The 26,297-nt window shown below is 37.7% G+C and overlaps 1 pseudogene; it reads right to left on the bottom strand.

Moving 5' to 3' along the window:
• LOC119535401 overlaps positions 1–21,820 on the bottom strand; it is a 150,495-nt pseudogene extending 128,675 nt beyond the window's left edge.
• Between the last annotated feature and the right edge of the window lie 4,477 nt (positions 21,821–26,297).

Here is a 26,297-nt window from a genome sequence, read left to right as displayed (position 1 = left end):
GGCTCTGATTGAAAACTCAGGCTGCTGATCAAAACTCCAAACATAGAAAGACTAAGAACAGACACCAGAGAATCCGGGAGCAGTCAACCCAGTGGGGAGCAGACAGGGCTAGCAAAAACAGCAAACCACCCCCTCCCCCAAAAGAGACTTTTTGGAGTTCTGGTGAACATAAAATGGAGAAGGGCAGGGCTCAGGCAGAGTCAGGCTCATATGCAAATCCAGAGGGCGAGGTCTCTGGTCTGAAAAGCTGAAGAGCTGGTTTCTCTGCTTTCTTGATTGTTCCTTAATGGCCCTAATCTCCTTGTCTCTTAGCATTTCATTAGCCCATTAGATCTGCAAGGAGGGCCCTTCTTTTTTTTTTCTTTTTTTATCTTTTTCTCTTTTTCTAAAACAATTACTCTAAGAAGCCCATTACAGAAAGCCTCAAAGACTTGCAATTTGGGCCCAGGCAAGAGCAGATCTAAGATAGCTCTGAGAGATGAAGCAATAAGTCTAGTGGCTTATCTTCCCAGAGGGCTGGGTATGCTCCTGTCCAGCTCCAGCACCACAGCCCAGAGTTGCCCCAAACAACCCAGTGTGACACAAAGTGTTTCCAACAACATGCTCACACACTACAACACAGGGTGTAGACAATAGCCTTTTGTGCACCTGCAGCTCATTGTCCCAGAGCCTGGAAGCCGGAGCTGTGTAAAAAGGGGGAAATTAACATGCCCCATTCAGCCATCCTTTCAGCAGACTGGGAACACCCCTACACAGCCTGCAGCCCAGAACTTCCCTTGGGGGATGGTGCTCATCTGTGATGTAGCACAGTCTTCCCACAGCAGGGAATATAGGAGGGCATGGCTTGGAAGAGAGAACCACTCACAAGTCCCAGGGACCATATGCCAATACCAAGGACTTGTGGGTCAGCAGCTTGTGGGTCAGTGGCAGAGACAAACTGTGGCAAAACTGAACTGAAGGATTAGACTATTGCAACAGCTTTAAATCTCCAGGAATGCCTGGGAGATTTGATTATTAAAGCCACTTTCCCTCCCTAACTGCTCAGACATATGCCCCACATTCAGAGCAGGAAGCACCAACTGCACATGCAAAGTTGGTGCCCCAATTGGACCCCCAAAACTCACACCCCCACTCACCACAAAGACAAATTTGGGGAGAACTGGCTTGAGGGGAATAGGCGGCTCATGGATACCACCTGCTGGTTAGAGAAAGTGTACGACACCAAGCTGTAGATCTGACAAATTGGAGGTAAGGGTTTGAATCAGCTAACATATCCTAAAAGAACCCTATCAAGTTAAGCAAATGCCAAGAGGCCAAAAACAACAGAAAATTTTAAAGCATATGAGAAAACCAGACAATATGGATAACCTAAACCAAAACACCCAAATCAGAAGATCAGAGGAGACACAGTACTTGGAGCAATTAATCAAAGAACTAAAGACAAACAATGAGAGCATGGCACAAGATATAAAGGACATGAAGAAGACCCTAGAAGAGCATAAAGAAGAAATTGCAAGAGTAAATAAAAAAGTAGATGATCTTATGGAAATAAAAGAAACTGTCATCTAAATTAAAAACATTCTGGATACCCATAGTACAAGACTAGAGGAAGCTGAACAGTGAATCAGTGACCTTGAGGATGACAGAATGGAAAATGAAAGAACAAATGAAAGAATGGGAAAAAATTGAAAAAATCGAAGTGGACTTCAGGGATATGATAGATAATATAAAATGTCCAAATATAAGACTCCTTGGTGTTCCAGAAAGGGAAGAGAAGGGTAAAGATCTAGGAAGGGCATTCAAAGAAATTGTTGGGGAAAACTTCCCAAATCTTCTGAACACCATAAATACACAAATCATAAATACCCAGCGAACTCCAAATAGAATAAATCCAAATAAACCCACTCTGAGACATATTCTGATCAGATTGTCAAATACTGAAGAGAAGGAGCAAGTTCTGAAATCAGCAAGAGAAAAGCAGTTCACCACATACAAAGGAAACAGCATAAGACTAAGTAGTGACTACTTAGCAGCCACCATGGAGGCAAGAAGGCAGTGGCATGACATATTTAAAATTCTGAGAGAGAAAAATTTCCAACCAAGAATTCTTTATCCAGCAAAGCTCTCCTTCAAATTTGAGGGAGAGCTTAAATTTTTCACAGACAAACAAATGCTGAGATAATTTGCTAACAGGAGACCTGCCCTACTTGAGATACTAAAGGGAGCCCTACATACTGAGAAACAAAGGAGAGAGAGATATGGAGAAAGGTTCAGTACTAAAGAGATTCAGTATGGGTACATTAAAGGACAGTAAGAGAGAGAGGGAAAAAATATATCTGACAAACATAACCAAAGGATAGGATGGCTGATTCAAGAAATGCCTTCACAGTAAAACATTGAATGTAGATGTATTAAACTCCCCAATTAAAGGATATAGATTGGCAGAATGGATCATAAAATGAACCATCAATATGTTGCATACAAGAGACTCATCTTAGACACAGAGACAAAAAGAAATTGAAAGTGAAGGATGCAAAAAAATATTTCATGCAAGCTACAGTCAAAAGAAGGCAGGAGTAGCAATATTAATCTCAGATAAAATAGACTTTAAATGCAAGGATGTTATGAGAGACAAAGAAGGCCACTAAATACTAACAAAAGGGGCAATTCAACAAGAAGAAATAACAATCATAAATGTTTATGCACCCAGTCATGGTGCCACAAAATACATGAGACAAACACTGGCAAAACTGCAGGAAGCAATGGATGTTTCCACAATAATTGTGGGAGACTTCAACACATCACTGTCTCCTATAGATAGATCAAACAGACAGAAGACCAATAGGAAATTGAAAACCTAAAGAATCTGATAAATGAATTGGATTTAACAGACATATATAGAACATCCCAAATCACCAGGATACGCATTCTTCTCTAGTGCTCACAGAACTTTCTCCAGAATAGATTATATGCTGGGACATAAAACAAGCCCTCAATAAATTTAAAAAAATTGAAATTATCCAAAGCACATTCTCTGACCACAATGGAATACAATTAGAAGTCAATAACTCATCAGAGAATTAGAAAATTCACAAATACCTGGAGGTTGAACAACATGCTGCTAAAAAATCAGTGGGTTAAAGAAGAAATAGCAGGAGAAATTGCTAAATATATAGAGACAAATGAAAATTATAACACAAAATTAGAACACAAAAGATATGAAAAGACAGTTCACTGAAGAGGAAATACAAATGGCCAAGAAACACATGAAAAAATGTTCAGCTTCACTAGCTATTAGAGAGATGCAAATTAAGACCACAATGAGATACCATCTCACACCGATTAGAATGGCTGCCATTAAACAAACAGGAAACTACAAATGCTGGAGGGGATGTGGAGAAATTGGAACTCTTATTCATTGTTGGTGGGACTGTATAATGGTTCAGCCACTCTGCAAGTCAGTCTGGCAGTTCCTTAGAAAACTAGATATAGAGATACCCTTCGATCCAGCAATTGCACTTCTCAGTATATACCCGGAAGTTCAGAGAGCAGTGACACGAACAGATATCTGCATGCCAACGTTCATAGCAGCATTATTCACAATTGCCAAGAGATGGAAACAACCCAAATGTCCTTCAACAGACAAGTGGATAAATAAAATGTGGTACATACACATGATGGAATACTACGCGGCAGTAAGAAGGAACGATGTCGTGAAACATATGACAACATGGATGAACCTTGAAGACATAATGCTGAGCAAAATAAGCCAGGCACAAAAAGACAAATATTTTGTGCTACCACTAATGTGAACTTTGAAAAATGTAAAATGAATGGTTTATAATGTGGAATGTAGGAGAACTAGTGATAGAGAGCAATTAAGGAAGGGGGAACAATAATCCAAGAAGAACAGATAAGCTATCATGGGTAAATTTAATGTTCCGGGAATGCCCAGGAATGACTATGGTCTGATAATTTATGATGGGTATAGTAGGACCAAGTTCACAGAAATGTTGCTATATTAAGTTACTTTCTTGGGGTAGAGTAAGAAAATGTTGGAAGTAAAGTAGTTATCTTAGGTTAGTTGTCTTTTTCTTACTCCCTTGTTATGGTCTCTTTGAAATGTTCTTTTATTGTATGTTTATTTTTATTTTTATTTTTATTTTTTATTTTTCATAAGTTGATTTAGAAAAAAAAAAAACAAGGAAAAAAATATGCAGAGCCCCCTTGAGGAGCTGGTGGAGAATGCAGGGGTATTCGCCTACCCCACCTCCATGGTTGCTAACATGCCCACAGACAAAGGGGATTGGTGGTTTGATGGATTGAGCCCTCTACCACAGAATTTGCCCTTGGGAAGACTGTTGCTGCAAAGGAGAGGCTAGGCCTCCCTATAATTGTGCCTAAGAGCCTCCTCCCGAATGCCTCTTTGTTGCTCAGATGTGGCCCTCTCTCTGTAGCTAAGCCAACTTGAAAGGTGAAATCACTGCCCTCCCCCCTACGTGGGATCAGACACCCAGGGGAGTGAATCTCCCTGGCAACGTGGAATATGACTCCCGGGGAGGAATGTAGACCCGGAATCGTGGGATGGAGAACATCTTCTTGACCAAAAGGGGGATGTGAAAGGAAACGAAATAAGCTTCAGTGGCAGAGAGATTCCAAAAGGAGCCGAGAGGTCACTCTGGTGGGCACTCTTACACACAATATAGACAACACTTTTTAGGTTCTAATGAATTGGGTAGCTAGTGGTGGATACCTGAAACTATCAAACTACAACCCAGAACCCATGAATCTTGAAGACAATTGTATAAAAATGTGGCTTATGAGGGGGGACAGTGGGATTGGGGGGCGCCATAGGGATCACACTCCCATTTGTCTAGGTTGTGGATGGATGAGTGGAAAGGTGGGGGAAGGAAACAAACAAACAAACAAACAGACAAAGGTGCCCAGTGTTCTTTTTTACTTTAGTTGCTCCTTTTCACTTTAATTATTATTCTGGTTATTTTTGTGTGTGTGGTAATGAGGGTGTCGGGGATTGATTTTGGTAATGAATGTACAACTATGTAATGGTACTGTGAACAATCAAATGTACTATTTGTTTTGTATGACTGTGTGGTATGTGAATATATCTCAATAAAATGAATAATAATAATAACAAAAAAAAACCTATGGGATGCAGCAAAAGTGATATGGAGGGGGAAATTTATAGCTCTAAATGCATACATCAAAAAGGAAGAAAGAGCTAAAACCAAAGAACTAATGGAGCAACTGAAGAAGCTAGAAAATGATCAGCAAAGCAATACTAAACCAAGTAGAAGAAAAGAAATAATAAGGATTAAAGCATAAATAAATGACATGGAGAACAAAAAAAAATAGAGAGAATAAATAACACCAAATTTGGTTCTTTGAGAAGATCAACAAGATTGGCAAGCCCCTAGCTAGACTGACAAAATCAAAAAGAGAGAAGACCCATATAAACAAAATAAGGAATGAGAAAGGTGACATTACTGTGGATCCTGAAGAAATTAAAAAAATAATAAGAAGATACTATGAACAGCTGTATGCCAACAAACTGGATAATGTAGAGGAAATGGACAATTTCCTGGAAACATGAACAACCTATACTGACCAGAGAAGAAATAGAAGACCTCAACCAACCAATCAGAAGCAAAGAGATCCAATCAGTCATCAAAAAGCTTCCCACAAATAAATGCCCAGGGCCAGATGGCTTCACAGGGGAATTCTAACAAACTTTCCAAAAAGAACTGACACCAATCTTACTCAAACTCTTTCAAAACATCAAAGAAGATGGAACAGTACCTAACACATTTTATGAAGCTAACGTCAATCTAATATCAAAACCAGGCAAAGATGCTACAAAAAAGGAAAACTACAGACCAATCTCCATAATGAATATAGATGCAAAAATTCTCAACAAAATACTTGCAAATCAAATCCAAAGACTCATTAAAAAAATCATACACCAAAACCAAGTGGGGTTCATTCCAGGCATGCAAGGATGGTTCAACATAACAAAATCCATCAGTGTATTACAGCACATTAACAAATCAAAAGAGAAAAATCAAACGATCATTTTAATAGACGCTGAAAAAGCATTTGACAAAATCCAACATCCCTTTTTGATAAAAACACTTCAAAAGGTAGGAATTGAAGGAAACTTCCTCAATATGATAAAGAGCATATATGAAAAACTCACAGCCAACATAGTACTCAATGGTGAGAGACTGAAAGCCTTCCCTCTAAGATCAGGAAGGATTCAAGGATGCCCACTGTCACCACTGTTATTCAACATTGTGCTAGAAGTCCTAGCCAGGGTACTCTGGCAAGACAAAGAAATAAAAGGCATCCAAATTGGAAAGGAAGAAGTAAAACTGTTATTATTTACAGATGATATGATCTTATATCTGGAAAACCCTGAGAAATTGACGATACAGCTACTAGAGCTAATAAACAAATTTAGCAAAGTAGTGGGATTAATGCACATAATTTAGTAGAGTTTCTATATGCTAGAAATGAACAAAGTGAAGAGACACTCAAGAAAAAGATACCATTTTCAATAGCAACTAAAAAAATCAAGTACCTAGGAATAAACTTAACCAAAGATGTAAAAGACCTATACAAAGAAAACTACATCACTCTGCTAAAAGAAATAGAAGGGGACCTTAAAAGATGGAAAAATATTCCGTGTTCTTGGATAGGAAGGCTAAATGTCATTACGATATCAATTCTACCCCAACTCATCTACAGATTCAATGCAATCCCAATCAAAATTCCAACAACCTACTTTGCAGACTTGGAAAAGCTACTTATCAAATTTATTTGGAAAGGGAAGATGCCTCGAATTGCTAAAGACACTCTAAAAAAGAAAAATGAAGTGGGAGGACTTATACTCCCTGACTTTGAAGCTTGTTATAAAGCCACAGTTGTCAAAACAGCATGGTACTGGCACAAAGATAGACATATAGATCAATGGAATCGAATTGAGAATTCAGAGATAGACTCCCAGATCTATGGCTGACTGATCTTTGATAAGGCCCCCAAAGCCACTGAACTGGGACATAACAGTCTTTTCAACAAATGGGGCTGGGAGAGTTGGATATCCATATCCAAAAGAATGAAAGAGGACCCCTAGCTCACACCCCACACAAAAATTAACTCAAAGTGTATCAAAGAGCTCAATATAAAAGACAGCACCATAAGACTCCAGGAAGATAATATAGGGAAACATCTTCAAGACCTTGTGTTAGGTGGCCACTTCCTAGACTTTACACCCAAAGCACAAGCAACAAAAGAAAAAATAGGTAAATGGGAACTCCTCAACCTTAGAAGTTTCTGTACCTCAAAGAAAGTTGTCAAAAAGGTAAAGAGGCAGCCAACTCAATGGGAAAAAATTTTTGGAAACCATGTATCTGACAAAAGACTGATATCTTGCATATAATAAAGAAATTCTACAACTCAATGACAATAGTACTGACAGCCCAATTATAAAATGGGCAAAAGATATGAAAAGACAGTTCTCTGAAGAGGAAATACAAATGGCCAAGAAACACATGAAAAAATGTTCAGCGTCACTAGCTATTAGAGAGATGCAAATTAATACCACAGTGAGATACCATCTCATACCAATTAGAATGGCTGCCATTAAACAAACAGGAAACTACAAATGCTGGAGAGGATGTGGAGAAATTGGAACTCTTATTTATTGTTGGTGGGACTGTATAATGGTTCAGCCACTTTTGAAGTTAGTCTGGCATTTCCTTACAAAACTAGATATAGAAATACCCTTCAATCCAGAGATTGCACTTCTCGGTATATACTCGGAAGATGTGAAAGCAGTGACATGAACAGATATCTGCAGGCCAATGTCATAGGAGCATTATTCACAATTGTCAAGAGATGGAAACAACCCAAATGTCCTTCAACAGATGAGTGGATAAATAAAATGCGGTATATACACATGATGGAATACTACATGGCAGTAAGAAGGAATGATGTCGTGAATCATGACAACATGGAGGAAACTTGAAGACATAATGCTGAGCAAAATAAGCCAGGCACAAAAAGAGAAATATTATATGCTACCACTAATGTGTACATTGAAAATTGTAAAGTAAATGGTTTATAATGTAGAATGTAAGGGAACTAGTGATAGAGAGCAATTAATGGAGGGGGAATGATAACCCAATGAGAACGATAACCGAATGAGAACAGATAAGCTATCATGGGTAAATTTAATGTTCTGGGAATGCCCAGAAATGACTATGGTTTGTTAATGTCTGATGGGTATGGTAGGAATAAGTTCACAGAAATGTTGCTATATTAGGTTATTTTCTTGGGGTAGAGTAGGAACATGTTGGAAGTAAATTAGTTATTTTAGGTTAGTTGTCTTTTTCTTACTCCCTTGTTATATTATGTTTGTTTGAAATGTTTTTTTACTGTATGTTTTTTTTAAAGTTTATTTTTTGATATAGTTAATGTTTTAAAAAAGAGTTAATTAAAAAAAAAAAGCTATGAAAAAAATGTGCAGAGCCCCCTTGAGGAGCTGGTGGAGAATGCAGGGGTGTTGGGCTTCCCCCCCTCGATGGTTGCTGATGTTCTCACAGACAGAAGGGACTGGTGGTTTGATGGGCTGATTCCTCTACCATGGGACTTGCCCTTGGCAAGACTGTTGCTGCAAAGGAGAGGCTAGGCCTGCCTATAATTGTGCCTGAGAGCCTCTTCCTGAATCCCTCTTTGTTGCTCAGATGTGGCCTTCTCTCTAGCTAAGCCAACTTGGCAGGTGAAATCACTGCCCTCTTTCTAAGGAATTGGAATAGCTAGCAGTAAATACCTGAAACTATCAAACTACAACCCAGAATCCATGAATCTTGAGGACAATTGTATAACAATGTAGCTTATGAGGGGTGACAATGTGATTGGGAAAGTCATATGGACCACATTCCCCTTTGTCCAGTGTATGGATGAATGAGTAGAAAAATGGTGGCAAAAAAAAAAGGGCACCCAGTGTTCTTTTTTACTTTAATTGTTCTTTTTCACTTTGATTTTTATTCTTATTATTTTTGTGTGTGTGGTAATGGAAATGTTCAAAAATTAATTTTGGGGATGAACACACAACTATACAATGATACTGTAAACAATTGAATGTGCGCTTTGTATGACTGTATGGTATTTGAATATATCTCAATAGAAATGAATTAAAAAAAGAAATGAATATAACAGATTTAAATAAGTTTTTATTGATGCATAACATTCCTACAGAAAAGTGCACAAATCTTAAGTGTACACATTGATTAATTTTCACAAAGTATGTAGAAAGTTCCCAGACCAAGAGACAGAAAGAACATTCCCAGCATCTCAGAGCCCTTTTCTGTCCCCTTCCAGTTATTTCTTTCCTGTCCTCCCCAACTAGCCACTACCCTGACTTCTTTCACCATCGATTAGCTTTGTCTGTTTTTACACTTTATAGGAATTAATTGTATAGTTTGTACTTTGTTGGCACTGGCTTCTTTTCCTCAGTGTGTTTGCATGATTCACCCATGTTGTTGTCAGTAGGAGTAGTTTATTCTCATTGTTATAGAGTATTCCACAGTGTAACTATACTACTGTAACAGTCCTGTAATTTTTCCATTCTAATTTGATAGACATTTGTGTTTTTTTCCATGGAAATAGAATTGAATCACACTTTGTTACATCGCAAAGCCTTGGTGATGTGTGCTTTTTAATGTATCAGCGATTTTTCTAAATTCGAATGATATGGACATTATTTACAAATATTTGTGCACATTTGAAGGCAACATTGATGAAAAAATTGATATTCTGTGTATCAGACACATAAACTTAGGGTTTAAGTGTAAGATCTCATTAAACCCTTACAACCATTATGTACCATTCCTATTTCTACTTTCTGTATGAGAAAATTGAGGCCTGGAGAAATAAGTAATTTGTCTAATTTCATAGAAATGCTTCTTCTCTTCCCCATCCCACTAAATGGTAGCCCCATTCACCTGGTGGGTCAGGACTGAAATCCAAAAGGCATATTGATTCCTCTTTCCACAATTCATCTCTAAGTTTTACATCTTTCAAGATTAATTAGTAGATGGCAGAGCTGAGATTTAAATCCAAGTTTGGGTAAGATTAAAGTCAATGATCTTAATTTCTATGTTCTATCAAAAATTGGTCCGGTCTGAGAGAACAGACATGTTGTAAGATTCTGTGGTGGGACTGTACTGGAGACAGTCGAGGAGTGGGAAGAAGGTCAATGTGTCTGAAGCACAGAGATCTGGGAGAGGTAAGAGATAAAACAAGGCTGAACAACTTGGCAGGTGAAATCACTGCCCTCCCCACCACGTGGGATCTGACACCCAGGGGAGTGAATCTCCCTGGCAACGTGGAATATGACTCTCAGTGAGGAATCTCGACCCGGCATCATGGGATGGAGAACATCTTCTTGACCAAAAGGGGGATGTGAAAGGAAATGAAATAAGTTTCAGTGGCTGAGAGATTCCAAAAGGAGTCAAGAGGTCACTCTGATGGGCACTTGCATGTTCAATATAGATGACCCTGTTTAAGGTTCTAATGAATTGGAATAGCTAGTAGTAAATACCTGATACTATCAAACTACAACCCAGAACCCTTGAATCTTGAAGACAATTGTATAAAAATGTAGCTTATGAGGGGTGACAGTGTGATTGGGAAAGCCATGTGGACCACACTCCCCTTTGTTCAGTGTATGGATGGATGAGTAGAAAAACGGGGAGGGGGTGGGGAACAACAACTAGTCTTTTTTACTTAGTTGTTATTTTTCACTTTAATTTTTATTCTTATTACTCTTGTGTGTGTGGTAATGAAAATGTTCAAAAATTAATTTTGGTGATGGATGCACAACTGTATGGTGGTACTGTGAACAACTGATTGTACGCTTTGTATGAATGCATGGTATGTGAATATATCTCAATAAAATGGAATTACTAAAAAAAAAACAAGGCTGAAGAGTTAGGTAGGTGTGATGGTTAATTCATTTGTCAACTAGGTTATGGTGTCCAGTTGTTTGGTGAAGCACTGCCCTGCTTGTTACAGTGAGAGTATTTCATAGATGGGATTTTCATCTACGATCAGTTGATTTCATAGATTTCATCTATGATCAGCAGAGGAGATAGCCCTCAGCAATGTGGGGTGTCTCCCCTTTCAATCATTTGGAGGTCTTAAAAGCCAGAACTGAGGATTTCAGAGATCATAAAAAGAATTTCTGCCTTGGATCTTGCCAGAATTTTCAGTCAGCCAGTTTCCCCTGGGAAATTTGGATTAAGGACTTAGCATCACCTTCACTGGAGTCTGCAGCTTGTGGCCTGCCCTATGGAGTTCACACTAGCCAACTCCCAAGGGGTTGTGTGAGTCAATTCCTTATAATAAATCTATATCTATCTCTATATGTTTTATATATCCATATTCTGTTATTTCTTGTTTCTGTGGAGAACCCTGATTAATAAAGTAGGCTTTTCTCAGGATCTCTGCCATATACCGTTTGTGTGATCTTTGGAAAGCTACATAACCACTCTGTGACTTTCCTTTGTAAAGTAAGCAATAGAACCTACTTCCTAGGGTTGATTAAATGGATTAATAAATGTAAAGCACTTAAAATAGTGCCTGTCACAAGGTAAGTGTGGCATAAATATTACCTATTAGTGGGCTTTTGAGAATGGTGGGATAGGGCATTGTAAACCTGCTCTTAAGCAGTTATCTTTGCCAGAGTCCTTTGTAGATCTTCATATTTAAGAAAGGAGGAATTGCAGTCAATAGAGAAGAGATGTATAATTCAGTAGTCATGTTGGGAATACTGGCCAACTCTTTAAAAAAATTAGAGAGGTTCAACTTAATAATGTATCAAAATAAAATTCAGGAGAATTAAGAATAAAGATAACACCATGAAAAGGAAGAAAACTTAGGTAACTATTTAGATAATATATGAAAATGTAGAAGACATAATTAATAGATCTTATTATATAAAAATTATAGCACCTTTATCTCTGAACCATCCTAATCAAAACTGAAGAGCAAACATCAATCAGTTTGCTATAAATATGATAAGGTATGAATAACCTAAAATATATGAATAAGTTAAATAGGTGAGCTATATGGACAATTTTTAAAAAGTGGAAAAAATGGATTTAATCATAGAAATGGAAATTAAAGTAACATGAGGGCATTTTTTTTTTTTTTTTTTTTGCCTCCTGAACTAGTAAAAATCAAAAAAATCATTATGCATAAGAGGGTACAGGAAGATAGGCATACATATGTTCAGTTTGTTTGCAGGGTAAATTGGTACAACCTTTCTAGTAAATGTTGTAGCAAAAATATATATTAGAAACTTTAGAAATCATCTTTGCCTGGTAATTTCATTTAGTATCAAAGGAGAAAATAATATCCAATTCTGACAAAGATATTCATAGCACAAACAATTGTAAAGAACCTAAATGGACAGCACTGGTGAAATGCTTGTATCTGTGAGATTACTACTCTGCTGTTTAAAATTATATCCACAAAGAATGTTGAATACCAAAGGAAAATGCTTCTGCTAAATTAAATGAGAGAAGTAGGATATATCATTCTGATATATATGTATATATTCATAGAAAAGTAACCAAATGTGGTTTTTATTATTTCTGGATGATGGAATTATGGGTAATTAATGCTTTGTTTATCTCATTATTTTCTGCATTTTCTACATCTTTAAGTTTAATTGGAACAAAATTATACAGAAAAAGAAACTGTGCTATTAAACTAAAAACAGCAAGCTGGAAATTTCAGTGCATCCCCGCTGTGCTCTGGCCATACATAATAACTCCTAGCTCTTTCCCAGATACCTGGGTACATACTCTGATCTCTGTTATATAATTCTTTCCCCTGAGGACTGTTCCTTCCAGTGTCTGCCTTGCAGTTTTCTCCACCATCCTTCTAGGTTCAAGCATTATTTCCTTTGTGCAATTTTCCCTGGCATTTCTCCTCTTTAAGACTTGGATGTACTCTTCCTAGTTGTTCCTTAGTACCTTATACATAGCTATAGGGTTGCCTTAAAGTCTGGAAACACAGACAATACAGATTAAAATATTTATTGAAAGCAAATTAAAATATATACAAAATAATTCTTATCTGTTTCCAGACTTTATGGCTATGCTTTATATTAAGATTTTTTAATATTCTATTATTTTTATATTGTTCTTGCCATACTGTAACCCCTCTAAAAGCATTTACTTTGACTTATCTTTGTACTGGAGCCTACCTAGTACAGTGCCTAACATGAAGTGGGTCCCCACTAAATATTTATGAATGAATGAATTAACTAATTGGCTTAAAATGTATTTTTATACATAATGGGATTTACCATCTCTACTACTTGTTTATTAGTATTGTTTTACATAGACTTTGAAACATTCTTATTATCTGTTATATTTTCATCCTGAAGATGTTTAATCTCTTCCCTTTAGTTTTGCCTATTTTGATTGACCTCATATCTTTTTGGTGTCTTTTGCATCTGTCTTGACATATGAATGGTGAATAGAACTGACAGCATTGTTCCTGATTTGAGAATGCTGCTCTTTGCTATTTTTCTTCTAAACTTTATAATGATGACCAACAGTTTTTAATTTAACAGCATAATGCCTTATTCCTTGCATTCATTTTAGATCATGCTTATTTATGATGGTATGTATGAGGCTAAGTTACACCTCCTTGATAACTCTAATTTTCTTTTCCTACTTTGTAGTAGTTGCCATCTATTGTCATGCAGTTGCAATTAGGTCTAGAACTTTGTGTATATTCCCCCAAACAGTTTGTTTTTAGGAATTTTAAAAATTGGAATCTAAGATTTTTCTTATTTATAAATCAGGACAAAGTTTCACTCAACTTTTCTTCTCTTTGTTTGTTGTTTTGTTTCAGCTGAGTACATACTCTTTGATCCATAACACCAAGTGGGTATTTCTTCACCCATCCACAACCAACATTCCCTTCTCAAGTCCTGGTATAATGGTGAGGTAAACTGCTATATCGTTATGACAGGGCTTGATGCATTTTGAACTCATGTCCAGTGTAATTTTTGGACTTAATGTTAACAATATTGAAAATCTCTGGTGATTTCTTAATATCTTGGTATTCATTATGATATCTAACCCAAGACCACAAAACTTGTCACTAGTTTCTTTCAGGACATTTTCTTGCTTATCTATACAGTTTTGTTCTTTTTTTAGGGGGAAATTTTTATGCAGTTTTAAGTAGTTGTTATGGTTTTAATTATTTCTGAATCTTTAGTAAATATCCAGTAGGGTGTGCTGTGCTTGAAAAACTATTATTCATTTATTTGTTGTTGATTTTTTTTCTGCAGTAGTTAACAGCAGATTGGATTATCACGTCTTAATTTGGACACTAAATTTTTTTTTTTTATATATTTTTTCCATCCCTTCATTTTCAACCTATTTGTGTCTTTGAATTTAAGGTGAGTCTCATAGTCAGTGTATAGTTGGGTCATGCTTTTATATCTGTTTTGTCAATCCCTGCCTTTTGACTGGAGAGTTTAATCCATTTACATTCAATTTACCTACTGATAATGTGGGATTTTCTTTCAAAGTACCTACTGATAATGTGGGATTTTCTTTCAAAGTACCTACTGATAATGTGGGATTTTCTTTTGCCATTTTGCTATTGGCCTTTGTAAGTCTTATTCATGTTTTTTGTCCCTCAATTCTTATGTTAATGATAACTTTCATATTTATTTGATTTTTTGCAGTGTACCATTTTGAGTCCCTTCTCATTTGCTCTGTACATATTTTTCAGGTATTTTCTTTGTTGTTACAATGGGGCTTAAATTTAACATCCTAAATCTATAACAACATGATACCAACTTAACTTCAATAGCATACACAAACACTGTTCTTATACCCCTCCATACCCCCATCTTTTTTTTTTTAATCTTCATTTTATTGAGATATATTCACATACCATGCAGTCATACAAAACAAATCGTACATTTGATTGTTCACAGTATCATTACATAGTTGTACATTCATCACCTAAATCAATCCCTGACACCTTCATTAGCACACACACAAAAATAACAAGAATAATAATTAAAGTGAAAAAGAGCAATTGAAGTAAAAAAGAACACTGGGTACCTTTGTCTGTTTGTTTGTTTGTTTCCTTCCCCTACATTTCTACTCATCCATCCATAAACTAGACAAAGTGGAGTGTGGTCCTTATGGCTTTCCCAATCCCATTGTCACCCCTCATAAGCTACATTTTTATACAACTGTCTTCGAGATTCATGGGTTCTGGGTTGTAGTTTGATAGTTTCAGGTATCCACCACCAGCTACCCCAATTCTTTAGAACCTAAAAAGGGTTGTCTAAATTGTGCGTAAGAGTGCCCACCAGAGTGACCTCTCGGCTTCTTTTGGAATCTCTCTGCCACTGAAGCTTATTTCATTTCCTTTCACATCCCCCTTTTGGTCAGGAAGATGTTCTCCATCCCATGATGCCAGGTCTACATTCCTTCCCGGGAGTCATATTCCACATTGCCAGGGAGATTCACTCCCCTGGGTGTCTGATCCCACGTAGGGGGAAGGGCAGTGGACACTAAATTTTCATTGGAAAAACACTTGATTTATATCTAGATTTCATAAAATTTCAGTTGATTAAGTAGATTCATATGCCCAAGTTGTTCCATATATACTTATACATTTTCTAATAACTGCATTGAAGATCAGTTTTAAATCCAAATTAAATATATTAATTAAAACTAAAATAATTGCAATTTAAAATTAATTGAAGGTAAATAAAAGTAAGCATTCATTTCCTCAGTTGTACTAGCCATATTTCAAATGCTCAATACCTGCATGTGGCAGGTAGAGTATTGGACAGTGCAAGTTTGCTATAATTCTAAAGAACCCTACCTATTGTTTTCCTAGCAACTTTGTGCTTTTACAGTAATATCTTGCTTCTTATTTGGTATTGTAATATCACTTTTTCTTTTCAAGTAATTTCAAGTCAGAATGATCACACTTTGTTTCAACTGGCATTATGATCTTGCCTTTATAGTTTTAGGGCCCTTCAAGTTGCTCTCTGAGAATGCGTTTATAGAGATGGCATATATTATCAATTGTCCATGAAACTGTACTTAAACTTAGGAATGACATTTTCATCTACTGACTAGATGACTAGTTATGCTCCCAATTTGAACATGCACATGCTTGCATTATTTGCTTATATATTCTGCTGTCAATTGCATACATAGAATTTGCCAGGAAAATTTAAAAGGCCAGTGTTGGGTAATTTTTATAGATGGCATTTCTCTAGCCTTCAGGTTTCATGATATATTTGCTAATAAGGAATGCACAGGTTCTGATGGAGATTTAGTGTGGAATTTACTTAGTATGTTTATACTGTTAGTCTGTGAAATGAGTCCAATCTACTTGTCATGTTGATTGTTGACTGAGGGTATTTGTGTGTGTGTGTGTATGTGTGTGTGTGTGTGTGTGTATTTTAAACTTTGCACCATCATTAAATTAAAACCATTTCCTTTGATCTAGGGGATTTTTAGGTGTCTGTATGATTGAAATCTTTGAGTGGTTTTATTACAGCAGAATAATTTTAAAGCCTTGTTGATTGTAAAATACCAAGTTTAGATTGACTAACTTTATTTTCCCTTTCATTTATCATACATTATTGGGTACCTATTGTGTTTAAAGTATTGCCTTCTCTAAGGGAGAATTCATGACCTCTCTCTGCAAATAACGTATATTTTCACTCACATATTCTATTTTCCTGTAGTTTATCTATTAAAATATTAGCCACGAGAATCACAGCACTATGCTAGATGGCCTTCTTGGTTGGGCACATCTGTTTGCTCTTGTTAGATATAAAGCAATATGAAAACAGAAGAAAATGAAAAAGTATAATTGAGCTTTGTTTATCATTCTGCCATTTAATTTTTGCATGTCCACCAAAAAACCACTTAACCTTTTTGTTTCTCAGTTTCTCTGTCTACAAAACAAGGATTATAATAAATGTCCTATCCACCATGCTAGCAAATTTTAAGGGTCAATTGTAAGACTCAAATGAACCTTCCTTGGCTGTAATCGAATGGTTTTTTTAAGAAGAAGAAAACATGGTGCCTGGACTTGAGAAGGAATAGAGGGATACACCATAGGCTAGGTGATTAAATCTTCAGCAGTCAAAACAGGCAGTCCAAGAGGTAGAAGAAGAAAGTATTAGAAGCACAAGCCATGCATAATATTAGAGGGAGAATAATTGAATTTTGTATCTTCTAAGCCCCTGTGTTTCTCCCAGGCTTTTGTTAGGTGCAAAGAGCATGTTGGCCACCGTTTCCTGTGCTCCCCAGAAAGCAGCAATTGAGACAAAAGCTTAAACTTGAGTACTTTATTGAGGGGGGCAGGCATCATCTCAGGGAGTAGAAGTAAGAGGTAATGGGTCAGCAAAGCAGGGAAGAGGGTGCATTATAGAATTAGTCATGGCTGTGGGCGACTGTTGTTTGATCCCATGAGACCATTGGAAAAGATGTATGACATGTTTCAGAACCTTATCTCTCAGTTCTCATCTCCTATTGGTCAAGAAGGGATCACCCCATCTCGTGTTTAACTACCCTGCACTCCTGGGTTGTACATGTATGGATGCTGGGCAGGTCCTGAGCTGTCCTATGCTTTAGTATAGTACTGAAGTGTGATCATTGCATGGCAGTAGTCACTTAGTCCTCAGTAAGTACAGAAATTGAAAGTAAGTGTTTAGAAACTTTTTTTGGCATTTTATGGCTGTTGAATCTAATAAAAACATTTGGCTTGTTTTTATTATGTGCATTTTTATCTTTTCTGTTCATTTTTCTAGCAATTCAATTTTATGAAAATGTCAGTCAGCAATGGATTGGAGAAAATATGATCCTTCACCAAAGATAGTTTGAAAATGGGCTCCTTAGTTTATATAGGGAAGCCCTGTGTGGGAGGTGAGCGCTGCACTGTGCAGGCATGAGGTGAGGCAATATTGGGATTTCCCTGATGAGGTCAGACAGCACACAAAGCTGGTCACTGCAGAGGTGGCTGAAAAAAGTGGCCAGAGGACCTGGAGAAAAGTGTGGCTGAGGGGATCTGAGGAGACACCTAAGAGGTGTTGATATTCATGGTTATCTGGATGATCTACAATAGCAATTCTCAAACTTTTTGGTTTCAGGATTCCTTTATAGTCTTAAAAATTATTGAGGAACCCAAACAGCATTTGTTTATGTGGGTTGCATCCATCAATATTTCCATATGAGAAACAAAACTGTAAAAATTTTTAGAAAATATTTATTTATAAATTTACTTGTAACTATAATAAATTCATTGCAGGTTGATGTAAATAAAATGATTTTAATGTATGTTACAATATAAAATGTTTGATGATTGTATTTCTAAAACAAAAAATTTAGTGAGAAAGGTGACATTGTTTTGCATTTTATTAACTCTCTTTAAATGCCTAGCTCAAATGAAGACAGATTTCTGTTTCTGCTTCTGAATTCAGTGCATCATAGAAAGTTATTTTGCTTGAGATATATGAAGAAAATCTAGCCTCACACTGACATGTAATTGGAAAAGGGGGATCTTGTGAATCCCGAGTCCTTGGACCAGAGTTTGAGAACTTTTGGTCTATAATATGCTTGTTTGATTTTAAAAATTAATTTTAATTTTTATCAATGTAGTACTTAAATATAGATAAAATGCCAAATAATACTTTACAACTTAAAAATGAGCAGTCTTCTGCCCCAACTCTCCCTGTTTTGCCATTTTGCTCCCTAGATGCAACTACTTTCAACTATTTAGCTCTTCTTTTGTCTTTTCATAGTTCATACTGTCATTTAAAAATTACTCTTGCACTGCCGTTTCTGGATTTACTAAATGTAAACATTATTTATTGATTTCCTAGTATGGTGTATGGACCATTCCTTTTCCCTCTCTCCATTACATTTTCCTTTCCTTTTCCTCCCAATATAGTCATAACCTGATATCTTGTTACATTACTATTGAGGATATACATTGGTATGTCTAAGCAAAGGTTTCTGCTACTGAGTCAACTATTATTCTAGAATTATATTTCTTTTCTTTTCTAAATTTTGTTCTACTTGGCATTAATCATGGCCTGATTTTTCTTGTTTTCTTGATTTTCGACACACCTATTACTAATTTTTTTTTTCAGTCTCTTTACAAGCTTGCAGTGATACTATTTTCCATGTGATCAAAGTTTCCTTTTTTTCTCCTTTGGAGACCTTCTCCCTGGAGCTTACCACACTTCTCTTTCAATCTAGTCTGGTTGTCCCCTAAGGCCTTGTGGATAGTTAGTATTCTGGAACTTTCTTTTTGAAATTTAAATCCCTTTTTAAAATTTACTTCATCATTTTGATGGAATAGTCTCCACTATATTCTTGGGAAAGAAGACTTCACAGGTAAAAATATTCATAGCCCCCATTTCTGAAAATGTTTATTTTACCCTCAACTATTTGATAGTTTAGGTTTTGCAATTTTAGGTTAGAAATAATTTTCTCTGAATTTTGATGGCATTGAACCATTGTTTTCCAGCTTCCAGTGTTGTGGAGAAGTTGGATGCTGTATTTAGTCCTGACTCTTTGTAGATGACTTGTTTTTTTCCTCTGGGAACTTTTTAGGACCTTGTGGTGGTTTGAAGCTAAATGTACACCAGAAAAATATGTTCTTAAATTTAGTCCATTCCTGTGGGAGTGAACCCATTGTAGGTAGGACCTTTGGAAGAGGTTACTTCAGTTAAGGAGTATAAGGTACACATCACTTGGGATGGTTCTTTTTTTCTTTCTTTTTTTCTCCCAGGATGGCAGGAGATGGTGTGTTTTATTTTGTCTTGTCTGGATATAGATTTGATTTGCTCTTGAATGTTCCAGGATGGAGTGAGACTAAGAGAAAGCACAGGATGTAGAGGCTTATTCGGTGTGATCTTCACCTCGTTTTCATCTTCACCACCAACGGAGAGCAGCATACTTCCTTGCAGAACTGAAGTTAGAGGATGGATTTTCTTCAGTTTTCTTGGCTCAGGTGCAGATCTGGAGTCTTGATCCTTTTTGCCATCTTTCCTATCAGACTCCTTCCAGTGGTCTTTGCTTCCTCCATCTCCTGGACCATGGATGGAGTTCTCACTTTGGCCTTTTGGGACACTCACCCATCTACATTGTTTTCATCTTTTCTTGCTGGTCCTTTCTCAGATGGTTGAACTGAAGCTATTTTTCCACCACTTGTAGGAGACTGCTGCTCTGTTTCTGAGCTCTGAGATCCAGCAGGAGGATTAGAACTTTGCTTTATCCAAGCATTCTCTTTTGGTGGAGGGGCTGGCATTACCTTTAGAGGCTGATCAGATTTGGGAGGCTTAGAAGTTGGAGAATGACAGTCTTTTTCCTTACTGAGTGTTTCATTTTCCAGAGACTTCTCACTTTCTCTCCCTCATGCATCCTGATCTGACTTATTTCTGCTAGATGTGGCAGAGGTCCCTCTTCCTGTCCTCAACTGTTCCCGTTCCTGAGTTTCTTCGCTTCACCAATTTGGGTGTCTTTCCTGAGGCCATCATTCTAGTTTTGACTCATCCAACTGACGCTGCAATTTCCTTGTTCCTTCTGCAGCCATTCCTCTACCTCCCTCTACCTCCTGTTCTCTAGCTGCCATGTCAGTAGGCTTTGCCTCTCCAAAGACAGAAGCTGCTCTACTGGATTGGGAAATGCTAGCAGAGGAAACAACTTCCTTAGGAGTACTCCGAGGCTTTAGATTCAGTTTGCATCTTGGGGGGAGGTGGGGACCTCTATCTTCACGCCTATAATTATCTGGGGAGTAATCATCTCTGTCGCTCCATGACTGATCATCCCATCTGTCCTATTGGTCTTCATAGCGGTCCCCGCCTCCTCCGGTCATCATCCCTGTGGTACTCACTCCCAAATGCTCTTCTGCTTCTGCCTATCCTGGAGTCATAGCCTCTATCATAGTCTCTTCTGCCTCAGTCATCATAGTGATCCCAGCCTCCATATCGACCGACATCCCCGTGTGGGCCGTCACAATAACCGTCACGATATCCATCACAATACCCGGTCTGAATCATAACGATCACGATACTTGTCTCCAAAGCTATCGTCACTTTTTCTAGGTGGGTAGTCAGCAAAGCTGTCTGTGGCAGGATGGGCCCTCCAGTCTGTATCTGTTTTGTCAGAGTCCCAATTTCTATCTTGGCCAAAAGAATGATCATCCCTGTCCTTATCCTGTGCTTGATCAGCAACGTCCACTCAAATTCTCCTGTTGCCTAGAGACTCTTCATTGAGGCTCAGGGCACTGAATAGGGAATCTAGGTCCACAAACTTGGCATAACCAAAACATTTCAACCTCCCTGGATTGCTGTGTACACATGATAAATGCACTGCACTGATATTTAATCCTCTAAAGAATTCCTAAATGGAGTCTTCTGTCACATCATAGGGCAGGTTCCCTAGAAGGGCAGTGTAGGATGGTGATTTGAGAAGACAGCTCCAGTGGATATTGGGTTCCTGAGCAGCCCGTGGAGCAGTGGGGAGGAAGGAATGGTCAATTGGAGGTACCCTATACACATCATCATCATTACTGTGCCAAGTGGTTGAAACATCTCCTTCTAGGTCATCTGTTTCATCAGCCCAGCTGACTGGCTTCCTCCACCAGTCCCCCCATCCTCAGCCAGGAAGTCTGTTAGGGAGATAGTCTTCCCCTTCTTATTCTTTTACACTGAGGCTGCCATGTTGGGAGAGGGAGGTAGGAAGGGTTTTAATCCTATTACTGGAGCTCTTTAGAAGAAGAATGAATTCAGACATGAGAGAGAGAAAGCTACAGGAAGTAAGGAGCTGAAATAAACAAAACCCAGAAAAGAAGGGAGAGACCAGGAGATGCTGTCAGGTGCCTTGCTATATGACAGAGGAGTCAAGGATCACTACAGCTAGCTCCAGAATGCCATGATCTTTGGGGAAAAAGCCTTGCCTTGATGATGCCTTAATTTGAACTTTCTTTTATCTGCAAAACCACAAACTAATAAATTCCCATTGTTTAAGCCAACCCATTTCATAGTATTTGCTTAAGCAGCCTAGGAAACTAAAGCAGATTTTAATACCAGGAAATTGGGGTGCTGCTATTGCAAATACCAAAAATGTGGAAACAACTTTGAAATTGGCTAATGGGTAGAAGCTGAAAGAATTGTGAGATACTTGATAGAAAAAGCCTTGATTGCTTTGAAGACACTGTTGGTAGAAATATGGATGCTTAAAAGTATTTCTAATGATGCCTTAGAAGGACATGATGAATGTGTTATTGGAAACTGGAGAAAAGGTGATCCTTGTTTTAAAGTGGCAGAGAACTTGGCAAAATTGAGTTCTGATGTCAGGTGGAAGGCAGAACTTGAGAGTAATGAACTTGGGTATTTAGTTGAGGAGAATTCTAAGCTAAGTGTGAAAAGTGTAGCTTGATTTCTCCTTGCAGCTTATAGTAAATTGCAAAAGGAAAAGAAAAAGCAGAGGACTGAACTCCTGGGCACACAAAAAACGACATTGATGTTTAGGAAAATTCTGAGTTTCTGCAAAGAAAGTCCTCAGAAAATAGTGCTCCATGGTTTAACTGGACATGGAACCAGTCAGCAATTTCCTTGGGAGTCAGGATCGCAAGTGTAGTTGTCCAGGAAAGATCTGTGGAAAGTTCTTTTGTCTGATGGTTTGGACCTCTGTGAATTACAGGCTAAACTGACTATTTATTTGTGTCATTTGTATGAATGGAACCACTGTCAGCCTGGATTAGAAGGACAGAGAAGGGACAAATTGAAGTAAAAGTCACTTCAAGGGCAGAACTATGGAAGCTGAGATTTGGACCAAAGATCTAGAGAGTGGGCCCACCCATGTGTGTGGAAAGAGTGAATCTGCCCCAGCACTTAAAGAGGGTGAACCTTCTGCTCTGTTGTTTAGGAAGACTGCTATCACCCCAGTGCTCAGGGAGGGTGGACCAGTGCCCTGGCATTTGTAGAGAGCCTGGCCACCATCCTGATACTCGAAGAGAGTGGAACCTTCACCCCAGTGCTTGGGGAGAGTGTAGCTGCTGAGAAAGTACTTGGAAGTGGTGGAGTTGCTGCTCCTTCAGGCCCAGAAGACAAAACATCATTCCAGAGATGACTGTCAGACCTTGAAATCTAATGAAGTATAACTTGCTAGGTTTTGGAATTGTTTGGGATCTGTGAACCCTGTTTTCCTTCCAGTTTCTCCCTATGGAAATGGGAGTATTTATCCTATTCCTGTCTCTCCATTGTACATTAGAAGCAGATAACTTGTTCTCTAGGTTTCACAGGTCCACAGACAGAGAGAAATTGAGCCCCAGGAGAGACCACACCCATAACCAATTTTGATGAGACTTTGTACTAAGCACCATTTCTGAAATGACTTATGGCTTTTGGGATAGTGTGATGGAATGAATGTATTGCATGGGATGAATGCATATTTTTCATATAGAAAGGATATATCTTTTTAGGGTCCAGAGGGTATAGAGTAGGGGTTTGAAGTTGTATGTGCCCCAGAGAAACAGGTTCTTAAATTTAGCCCATTCCTGAGGGTGTGAACCCATTGTAAGTAGGACCATTTGGGGAAGTTACTTCAGTTAAATTGTGTGTGGCCCAGCCCAATCAGACTGGGTTTGACCCTATTACTGGATCCTTTAGAAGCAGAATAAATTCAGATATAAGAGAGAGAAAGCTATGGGAAAGCTGAAATCAACTAAACCCAGAAGAGAAAGGAGAGACCAGGAGATGCCACCATGTGCCTTGCCATATGACAGAGGAGCCAAGGATTGCTGGCAGCCAGCCCAGAATGCCACAGTCTTTGGGGAGAAAGTAATGGTGATGCCTTGATTTGGATTTCTTTTAGCCTCAAAACTGTAAGCTAATAAATTCACATTGTTTAAGCCAAACCATTTCATTATATTTGCTTAAGCTGCCTAGGAAACTAAAACAGACCTTTCCTTTTTTTTTTTTTGGCATTATTCTCAATAATGTACATGAATCTGGGGTTCTTTTTCACTTGTGCTGGGAACTTTGTGGATTCTTTAAAAAACAGAAACTCATATCCTTTAATCCTGGGGAAATTTTGTACAATTAAAACCCTCATTCTAACATGCCCCAGAAAAATGAATTCAGATATAATGCAGTTGGCAATAGACTCCCACCTTCTTCCTATTCTCAAATGAGAGAGTGTCAAATTTCTTTTCTTCTGGGTAAGGGAAGTGGGATGAAGAGGACAAGCCAGGTGCATAAAAGTCAAGGAACTCCATTATGGGAAATGGGGAGGCAGAGGGTGGGCTTCTGTGGTTTGGATATTTTCCAAGTTCAATTGGGCCAAGACATTAGGCTACAATTAATAGAAAGATGCCTGTAATTGATAACTGGGCTGGAAACAAGTCCTGAACTTGAGATAAATGGGAGTGTATAACTGCTGTTGCTGATCAAAGCTACACCTTAGCTAGGTCTTGGTTATATTTTAAACACATAGTTGGCTCCATTGAAGTGCGGTCTGTTAGCTGCACAGGCTCATGGTGATTCTAGTTCTGATCCTATTGGAGTTCTGTGAGTTGGGCTAGCTTACTTCTCTTTGGTTTATTCCTCTGCGGTCTCTTGTATTTTATGAAACTGATTGATTAATATTATTTTAGAAATGAAAACACAAAATTAAAAGATTCTCATAGAGACTTTGAAGATACCCATGCATTTTTTAGAGTATACAGACAAGCAAGTCCGACATGTTGGGCAAGAATTAGCAGAATAGTTGGCAAAAATAGTAGAACACAAAAATAAGTAGTATCAATGATAAAGGGGGTGAAGAGGAGGTTACAGTGATACATCCTTCAACTTGAAGTGGTGCTAAAAATAGGCAAGAAGTAAGGCAAATGGGGATCAAAAAAGGAATAATAATTTGTAAGTTCATTTGTTTACCAACCCAACAGCCGGTTAAAAGATTGTCCAAGTGTCAGACACTAGGCAAGAGCAAAGGGTAGTAGTAGGTGAACGAATAGGGTGAAATCAATCATTTCTGCGACTGTTTTATTATATGTTGACAGTGAGATCCACAAATAGGGTGGGCAGAATTTCCTGTGTGGACAAATATAAGAGCCCCATAGAACAAAGTGTTGAATTTAGAGTATTTCTTATATCTATCAGTGGATCCTACATTTATCCAATTGATAATTATTGAACAATTACCATGCAGTATTGGCTATGGTAAGTACTGATGATTCAACCATGAAGAAGACCCCATAACCCTCCACTTGGATTTGAAAATTTAGTGGGAAGAGAAGATTAAAAATTAAAGAAATCACAATATGATATGGTAGGTGCCCAGATCCAGGCAATGTTCTGAGGGACCAGGTGGGATGGCCCTTTACCTGGAGGAGAAACTCGGTGTGATGCATGACAGATTATGTTGAAGTTTAGTGTAATTCTGTTTAAATTTTAAGTCTGTAGAAGGGTCAAAATTTTGGCAGGTGTGAGAAGCATTCACATTTCACTAGCTCACATTGAAAGGCTGGTAGAATGAGACACCAAGAATTTTAGAAACTAAAAAAGGATTAAAACAAAATGAAACAAAAAACAACTACAGTAAAGAACTGCTGAGGAGACTGGTAGAGCAGACAAAGATAGAAAAAAGATAAACAAGAAGTATTATATAAAGAAAAACTAGCATTGACCTAGACTGCGGATGGGAATATTAGAAAGACTTTTTAAGAGGCTACAGGGATTTTAAAAACTAGGACAAGACAGATGTCATGTATAATTTATTACCTAGAAAAGTAAAAGAGTGATATAAAATTCCAGGATAGGAGAATCAGGTGTGGAAAGAAGGTGCCCTGCAAAAGTTAATGTGCTAAAGCAATATGCTTTCAAAGTCAGTTAGTCAAGATTATTGAGAATAATGGGAGATAGAGTGGACAGCTCTAGTTAGAATTTATGAGGCTGTAATAAAAAAGAATAGAAAAAGGAAAGCCAGAAATTTTTGTTACAGCAAAAATTGAAGCTTATAAAAGTTTCAAAGAATAAGAGACAATCTGGCCTGAAGGGTAAAACACATTATAGAAAAGAGGAAATGAAACAAAGTAAAAAGAAACACTGACCATTGAAGATTGTTACTTTGCTATTTATTTTTACTTAAAAATTTCTATTTTATCATAAAATAAAACTCTGTATTAATAAATTGATT

Source organism: Choloepus didactylus, chromosome 5 (genome assembly GCF_015220235.1).
Source record: "Choloepus didactylus isolate mChoDid1 chromosome 5, mChoDid1.pri, whole genome shotgun sequence".
NCBI lineage: Eukaryota > Metazoa > Chordata > Mammalia > Pilosa > Megalonychidae > Choloepus > Choloepus didactylus.
This window is presented reverse-complemented; position numbering and strand designations above follow the sequence as displayed.